The sequence below is a fragment of the Neopsephotus bourkii genome, unplaced genomic scaffold, assembly GCF_033783945.1.
Source record: "Neopsephotus bourkii isolate Nb327-2 ecotype Australia unplaced genomic scaffold, CSIRO-AGI_Nbou_v1 NB_457, whole genome shotgun sequence".
Taxonomy (NCBI): domain Eukaryota; kingdom Metazoa; phylum Chordata; class Aves; order Psittaciformes; family Psittacidae; genus Neopsephotus; species Neopsephotus bourkii.
In genome coordinates, this window is record NW_026900959.1 from 265,001 (window position 1) to 274,420 (window position 9,420).

Genomic DNA, 9,420 nt, shown 5'->3' on the forward strand with positions numbered 1-9,420 from the left:
TGACTGATGAGTCTCTATAGTCAGGGTCTGCTCTTACACAAACTGCCTTCATCAGCAAGTTGCTGCTGCCATCAGTTAATCTTCCTGCAAAAGGTGCACTCCCGGTACATTTGTACGTTTCCTCTCCCAGTAACCTAATCTACCATCTAGTTTATGCATACATGCTCTGAGGGGTTTTTTATATATATATGTTTTTTTCTAAGCAATCAATCTGTGCAGCTCAGAGCTGCAACTGAATTTAAATACCAGGGTTTTCATTATCTCCAACACAGGAAAAAGAAAGGGGGGAGAGGGACATTGGAAATAGAGGGAAATAAATTCCCATCTCTTGAACAATATATTTGAAGGTGTGCATATTTCTGCAACCATATAATCCTAGTGTATTACACAAAATCTTCTTCTGCGGTAGGAATATATGTGCACAGGAGATTGCAGAGTCCCTTTGACTGCAGTTCCGTGATCCTTCCCACTGTCTTGTGATGCATTTGAGTAGTCTGGAACTACTTCATAAGATTTGCACTGCATTGCCTTGTAAAGACCCCCTGAAGAGACTTGGATCCTGTTCTGCTGGGGAGATACACACGCAGACAGAGCTCTCCCCACCAGGGAACAGGCCTGAAGCATAGGGATGGGGACTGGAGTAGAGGGGAGGGGAAGGAGCATTTGGGAATGCACCTTGTAGCTCCATTTCAGTGAATTTGGGAATGGCCACGTTCTCTCCTAAAATGTCAATTAGAAAAAGAAAGAAATGATTCCTGGGTTGGGTTATCTGGGGGTCTGGTGCTATAAGAGCAGACCCCCCCCAGTACATGGGTGCAAATGCCCTTGTGCAGTAAATCACGGTTGCTGTGCAGTGCTTGCGGGTACAGCTCTGGGATGCGATGCTCTGGGCAGTGAGGGGGAAGCCTTGTCCCGGCTCAGCCCTCTTCCCATGGGATGAGGCCACTGCTTCGGCTCAGGGATGTCTCCATGTCTCCAGCTGAACCACAGAACTGGCAGAGCTGAGCTTCAGTTCCCACTGTTGGGGTTCCCACTGAAAAGGGTACCCCAAAACGGTGCCTTGGTGCCATGCACCCCTCTGCAGCCCCAGCATTCCCACCTGTCCTCTGCTTTGCAAGTGCCAACAGCGGAGCAATTCCCAGCAAAAATAACCTGCAATGGATCTGCTCCAGCACAAGTGGCACCGGAGCATCGGGTTTCCCATCCTGGAGCTGTATCCCACAACCCCCCCCCTCCCATCCCACATCATACCCCTGCTCCTGTGCCAGTTTAAGCACCCCCCAGCCCTCACATGCAAAGCCTCAGTGGGCTCCTATGGGGCAGTGGGGCCCCAGGGACCCTCGGCACCAGCTTAACTCCCTATGTGCCAAGCAGACACCTCCCAGCACGCCCCCAGGTTAGTCCTATCGAGCTTTTCAGCCACAGTTTTCCCTTTCCATAGAGCTGGTGGGATGCTGGGTTTGGAGAAGATTATTTGGGCTTAAAGGATTTGTGGTTTGCTGTGCATTTATGCAGCGCCTGTGGCCGGGGCTGGCTCCCACGTGCAGAGGTCACAGAGCCTACAGATTCCCAAACTTTGATCCTTGAGCAAATAGTGCACAAGTGGAACCTTCCCATTCCCCCAGCGCAGCGTCTCCCGCTTCACTCGTCCCATTTGAAACCATCACTTCCCTCCCTTGAGGTGCTAGCACAAAGTCAGATGGATTTCCTGCACCAGGAGCTCTGTATGGGGGAACCAGTGTTGAAAAATCAATGATTGCACAGAAAATGGTTCGAGATCCAGCAAGTTTTGGGTGAGGTTTTGGGGTGAAAACCCCAATTCTGCAAACTCCCATCACCTTTAGTGTGTGCTTGGCTCCTGCACGTGAGCCCAGGTTGGGGACAGGGACTGGGACGGGACAGCAGCAGCTCTGTTCATGGCAAGGCTGCTCTCTCATGTTAAATCCAGGCTCGGTCACATAAATCATCTGACATTTTGACTGTGGGGGTGATGAAACAGCTCTGAGCAGCAGCTCTGGCTGTTACATCACTGCAGCAGCATCCCCTGAGAGCCGCGAGGATGGGTCCTCCCTTGAGGACATCGTCCTGCTTTTGCCTCCCCTCCCCTTAAATGGCTCTTATGCAGTTATGCAGGAGGGGGAGAAGAAGAAACTCAAATTGCCCCTGAAAATGCACCCTGGATTTGGCTTTTCCCTCTTCTCCAAAGGCCAGTGGAGCAGGGAGATGGGAGAGGAAAGGGCCTGAAGGGCAGCAAGCAGGGGCCATGCGCTGGGCTCTGCCTTCTCCAGCCCCTGAGCCCTGGCTCTGAGCAGCCCCCAGAGTTTTAGTGTTAAATAAACTTTGCAGAGGCAGCAAAGAGAGCCCTGGGGCAGGAGTGATTCCATTCCCTGATCCTCTACAAGTGGCTGAACCTCCCCAAGGGAACAATCCCACTTCCATAAGGATGCTGCGGTGGTGGGGGCAGACCACGAGTGCCACCAGCTTCCCAATGGGGCTGCGGGTGCCCATCAGGCACGGACCTCATCCCACCGCATCCTCAGATCATGGGCAGGGTCTTTGCCCACCCATCCCACGCTCCCTCTGCTTTCAGTGTCGGCCTCTTCCGCACGAGACGTTCCTTTTCCTCCCTCTTTCCCTGCTCCCAGGGGGAATTGTGCAGAGAGTGATGGTTTCATTTTACATGAATCACTGATGATCTAACAAATTAATTACCTGCTCACTTCTTCCCTGCTGCGTGAGGTCATGGGGGCTCACGAGGGGGGGGCAGCCCACAGCCCCCTGCTCTGTGGCATCATAGCTCCTACTTTAAAGAGCAGAGACAAATGTCAGAATTGCCAGTTTAGGTTAAAATCAGATTTAAATGTCTCTTACTAAACACAGAGGCACACAAACTCAATATGTCATCTTTAATGGTTCAGAACAAAGCCTAGAAAAATTGTGTCCCAGCACACAGGGATTTTATAACCTTTGATATATAGCTTTCATTATTAGCAATAATTTCTGTAACTGCATCCGGATTCACAGGAACACATATTGAATAATAATTCTACTGGGTTTGATCTGCTCCTGGTCCCCCTGGGTCCCTGCCCCTGCAGAGCCTTCACGCGGGCAGCACCTTCCTCCTCCTCGCCTGTCTCTTAACCAAACCAGGCTCTTTTTTTGGGGGTGGTTTTGGACAACCCCCCCTTCTTCCTGCCCTTTTCTTCCCACGAGATTAAAACCCAATTACCCAGACAGCTCTCTTCACCCAAGTCATCACCAGGCCCAATTACTCCTCCATCGTGCACAGCCCCATGCACGCACATGAGCGCACGCAGCCAGCAAGGAACAATCAAAAGGCGTTCGCTAACCTCCGCCTTTTTTCACAGTCAGGCTTCAAGTTCACATGTGAATTTATGCCAGTTTTGACATTAGCAGGCAAAATTAACAGTTCTCACACACAGAAAGGGAAGAGGAGGGAAAAAACTCGCACAAAAGAGGTTTTGTGTTTCGAGCAGAATAAATTATAGTGTGATGTTATTAAAACACTTAGTTGTTAAGTTGCCAAGAAAATCCAGTATATTCACACGGACTCGAGGACCTGTCTCCATGCAAAGTAATTAAATTAGATTTATGGGCTGCATTACATCAGTGTTTGATAGTTCATTTTTCCTTTCTTCATATTTTGTCCTGCTTTATTAGAGCATGTGACAGATGGTAAAAATAGTGTGAAGTTTCTTGGCCCTGTGCTAAATCCCCCTTCGGTAGTATATCTCTCTTCTGTCAGTTCTCCCCAGTGATGATAAATTAACCTCTCCTCTTCTATCCCAAGTGAGGCAGTAAAGCACTCTTTGACACAGCACTATCACTTTATCTTAATCTGTGCTGTTCTAGGGGCGGGTGGGGAAGGAAGCGAAAGGGAGATGATGCAATCCCCACCACTGGTTTCACAACAAAAAGGGAAAGAAAAAGATTTATTGTGTCAAAAGAAAGGGGGGGGAAGGAAAGGCAGGAATAGTGCTGATTTATGGAATCTGCTTCGTGGGGGTGTGTATAGAGACGCTTGTGTGTGTACATGCACACGTATGCGTTGCCCATTCGCTGCTTCCCCTCTTGCAGCAGGGTGGGGGGGGATAAGGCTGGGGTTTGATTTATGGGCACATGGATCCCTTGGGTTCCGGGTGCCCTTGCCCACTGCTCCCCATCATTCCTCTGGTCGATGGACAGAGGCTCTTCTCCAAAGAGCTGGGGTTCTTTATCCTCCAGTCACCTGCTGGCTGCTCTTGTTCTCCCCCCTGGAGCAGGTTGTCCCTCCCATATCCCCCCCCAAAGGCTCCAAACAGGGCTCCAATTGGGACTGTATTCCTGCTTTCCAGGTGGGACCTTTGCAGAGTGAACCCCAGGAGGCTCCTATGAGCTTTTAGAGCACCAGGGTAGTAATGATGTGAAACGATTTCCTTCTAGTGAGACAGAGCAGGAGCCACAAGTACCTGCAGTCAATCCAGTGGGCAGAGACCATGAGTGGGGGTGAAAACAGGCAATGGGAGGTGTAAGAGGGAGAAAACCCTTCCCAGGGGAATCCCTAGTGTCTGTGTTGCATTCATCATGTCAGATGTAAGCAATGGAGATATGGAGATGTAAAGATAGAAATATCCCTAAATTTAAAGTACTGGAGCCAGCCCTCGGCCACCTCTGGGTCCACCCCATCCTGCTGCTGCCCAGCTCATAGGATGCAGCCGGGGTCCTGCTGCTATTCCAGGAGCTGGAGACCTCAGCTTTCTCCCAAAGTAAGGATGTCCTAATACAGGAAAGACCCGGGGCACTGACCATGTGTGGGTAACCCCGTGCTGGGGATTACGGCTGCCTCTCAAAGACACTTGGCACGTTGTGTATGAGCAGACCCCTTAGCGATGGCCAATAATAGCTGCATCCCCAGCTATAGGAACTGCAGGCTGTTTGGCATGGGCCATGTGCTTCCCAGTCCAGGATGGGATCACCCAGTTCCATTACAGGTGTTCTGCTGAATGATTGCTGTGAAGACAAGTCAGTCTGCTTTCCCCTCTGCTGCCACATCCCTCGCTCCCATCATTTAAAAGCCAATTCCTGGCTGTACAGGGACCATTTACTGTGCATCTTCCTTTCCTCCTCAGCCAGATTCCAACCGGAAGGAATTGACTGGAGCATTCAGTCACCTGGATGGTAACTAAAGACCATGTCACATCCCTCATGGTTCTGCCCCACTCTGCGCAGTCCAGGCTGCTGAGCAGGCAGCTGCTCTGGGTCATTATGGTCTGTTAGAGCAAGACCTTAAGGCCCAGCTATAGAACTTTTAATTCTTAGATCAATAACCAGATAATACTAATGATGGTGTCGATGCAGCTTAAAGCCCTGAAGAAAAACTGTGGTGTGGGAAATGGGGGAAACTGAACCAGCTTGAGCCTTTGGTTGAAACACACCCCAAGCCCTGAGCCTCTTTCAACACCCTCCATGGTCTGTGGTATCCAGGGTCAGGCTGCCTGTGGCAGTGAGTCTGGAACTTGGGGGCATTTTCTGGTTAAATAATAATATTAATAGGAATAAATAAGAATAATAGTAATAGTATTAATAATAATAAAATGCTTTCAAAAGTGGCCCTTTCCCTTCTGTAAATCAAACCCTGCAGCACTTCTAGACCAGTCCCAAACTGGTTTATGCTTAAAAGGAAGACACGGATCAGCACAAATGTATTAAAATAGCAGCTGGCACCCACAGCTTATGTCAGGCTCTGGACTAATAAGGAACAGGGAGACTCTCCCAGAGAGTCTAGAGGATGAATGGACAAGGGGTGGTGATGACAGTGGGATTAACCTCGTCCCCTACTGCAGCGGGTCAGCACAGCCTGCCCCTGCTGCGCCAGCACCCAGTTGGAGGGTATGTAGAATGAAAACAGAACCCTGGCTGAAACCAAACCCTCAGCTGTGCCTGCAGCTCTCCCCGAGAGGGACTTGGGGACAGCAACGGGCAGCATTGACTTCAGCACAGGGGGATCACTGCAATGGGTGGCATTGACTGCAGCATGGGGGGATCACTGCAATGGGTGGCACTGATTATGGCATGAGGGGATCACTGCAATGGGTGGCATTGATTGCAGCACAGGGGGATCACTGCAATGGGTGGCACTGATTGCAGCACAAGGGGATCAATGCGATGGGTGGCACTGATTGCAGCACAAGGGGATCATTGCAATGGGTGGCACTGATTGTGGCATGAGGGGATCACTGCAAATGGGTGGCATTGATTGCAGCACGGGGGTATCACTGCAATGGGTGGCATTGATTGTGGCATGAGGGGATCACTGCAAATGGGTGGCATTGATTGCAGCACAGGAGGATCACTGCAATGGGTGGCATTGATTGCAGCACAGGGGGATCACTGCAATGGGTGGCATTGATAGCGGCATGAGGGGATCACTGCAATGGGTGGCACTGATTTTGGCACAGGAGGATCACTGCAGTGGGTGGCATTGATTGCGGCACAGGAGGATCACTGCAACGAATGGCATTGACTGTGGCACAGAGGCCCTCAGGGTGTGACTTCAGGCAAGAATAACAGTTTGCAGACCTGACCACTGCATCCATCAGCCCCTTGCATGAGCTCACATCCTCATCCCGACAGGCAGAACCATCCCACAAGCTCAGGTGGGGGCTGAGGCAGAGTTCTGGGGTGCAGTGTCCCCATAGGTACCCCTGAGCAGAGGCACCCTCTGCCCTCAGCCCCACGCCACTCGGGTCTGCAGGTCTGAGCACATTAAGTAGCCAGTCACACTGCATTACGAGCCCAAGTAATGCTTATCATTAAACCTGTAATTTATTTCTTCTGTATTTCATAAAATGTGAAATATTACCACTCATCGGGTGCCCAGAGAGAACGGGGATGCTCCATTAAGTTCGACACTGCTCCTCCATAAGATGCAGTAATTATATGCAGCTTTTTTTACTGCTAAGTTCCTACTTGCAGATGCTAACAAAAGAAATAAGCTTTTAATCCAAACATAATTAATATGAATTACCTCCACAGTACACCCTGGCTCTGCACCATTAAACTTAATTTTTGTTTTGCATGATAATTGTGTTATCATTACCATTTATAGGAGAACTCAGGGACCTTCACTTTGTTTTCAGCCACGACCAAAGGCACTAGAAATGGCTATCGATGGTCTCACTGCCTGCAGCACCCAGGGGGAATTACTCGCCTTGGGTTTGCCTTTGCCATGGTCAGTGGTGTTGGGTCGGTTACGTGATGTAAATGCTCCATCCCTGGCAGTGTTCAAGGCCAGGTTGGACAGAGCCTTGGGTGACACGGTCCAGTGTGAGGTGTCCCTGCCCATGGCAGGGGTTGGAACTGAATGATCTTAAGGTGCTTCCCAAGCCAACCCATTCTATGATTCAGTGATTCCCCACATTCAGAACACAGAGTCAGTGACCCCAGAGGGAAAGCAGGGTCTGTTCCCTGCAGTCCCCGAGCCCACCCTGAAGTCCCTCCTCTGATGAACATCCCAGTGATGAGTTTGTGCCATCGCGTTTCAGGAAGGAGGGAGATGAAATGAAGTCCTGTAATTATTTATTGAAATTACAGCCCCTGTCGAGGAGTGAATTACTGCAGACTCCATTAGCTGCCTCGCTGTGTATGGGAGAGAGGGAATGAGAAAATGATGGATGGGAAAGACACGGAGAGTTTTTAAAAAGGAAACGGAAAGAAATGAGAGAAAGAAGGGAAGAGGAGGGGGAGAGAAGGGCCCTTCCCCAACCTGCTTTCCCTTTGCTCCTACCCCACACTGCACAGTGGGTACCAGCTTAGTTACCGCCAGGGATGATAAGGGGTTTCTGTTGGGCTGCTGAGGCCTGGGAGGCAATAAGGGTGATGCTGGAGAATGGTACCAAAGGAGGTGAACAAATGCAGAGCAGTTGCAGCGCTGAGCCCGAGGAAGAGGTGCTGTCACTGTTAGAAGTTTGCTCTGCAGTTGTCTGTAATCAGCACTTGGGATGATTGCATAAATATATTAATTACACTAATTAATTTCCCCAGGAAAGATGCTGCGGTAGCTGGAGACAGCAGGTATCTGAAGGAGAGGAGGAGCATCCTTCTGCAGTGCATCATCGACAAGTTCCTTAATGAGAGCTGCTCCCAGACATTGAGGTTTGGGCCAGGGATGGATCCCAGGGCAAAACACTTGAGGAAACACAAAGGGATCTAACAGGAGCCTAACTAATGGGTGCCAGAGCCCACCCAGCATGGGACTAGTGGGGTCCTGCCCAACCAATGCAACCCTGAAACAATCTCCAGCCTATGGGGATGGTTCAGATGGGGATGTAAAATACCTGGTAGTCCCCTGAGCTCCTCAGGGCTCGTGTCCCCAAGGTGAAGGTGCTCGGAGCAGACTACACTGATCCCTATGGATCAGGGAGAGCCCAGCCTCGTGCCTTTGGTTCCTGCAGTGTTGCAAAGTCACTGTCACTCTGCTAAACCACCTTGCAGAGTTACTCTGACCCTGACTAAGGGCAAACCCAGACCCCTTATCCCCCCTTCCTTGCCCTCATTTCCTGCCTTGTTTGCTTTCCGCTCCCCACCAGCTTTCCAAAGGCCATTTTTAGATGGAGCGAGTGATGCACAGGCTGCTGTGCCCCTCATCCCCTTCCCAACCTGCCTCCTGATAATAATGAGCCCAGACACTTTTATTATCATTATTAATTAGCACTTTCAAGCAATGGAATTAAATCAATATGGTGGACTGAAACTAATTTTAACAAGCCATTGAGATCAATCATCAGGACTTTTATCTACATAAATGCCACTAAACTCAGCTCGTTAGTGTAACATTAGCTGGGAAAGGGTGGGGGAAGAGAAGGGAGACTGGCGGGGTTTTAATTAGGAAGACATAAACCATGCCACAATTTTTCTTCTTTGATTTGCTTTTAATCTCATCCATGAGCTCTCCTGGTGCCCCGGCTGATTATCACTCTCTTCACCTCGTCTCAGGAAGCAAAGGCAGCAGGAAGGAGAACAGGGGGAGCAGGAGAGGGCAAACGCAAGGAGAGGTGCTTGACCGTGGTGTCTGCTGAGATGCTCTAGGTGGGATGCTGCAGGATGGTGTGGGGCTGACCTGGATTGGGATGCAGGACATTGGGTGAGAGCTTCCCATGGGATTTCACCAGCCTGTTCCTTCCCTATCCCCACGTCTCCCCCAGCACCTCTGAAGCATGACTTTCACCCTGGACAAAGCTATGTCCTACAGTGCTCAAAGCTCAGAGTTCATCAGGAATTTTTAATCCCTTTAGTTCCAAACACACTCTGGGCTTGGACAAGGGTAACGTGAAGCCTCTGGACTGGCAGGTTTGAATCAGTTCCTTCTACAGAACAGAGAGCTTCAAATGCTTCCTTCTTTCTAGGAAGCCAGATTTCTCC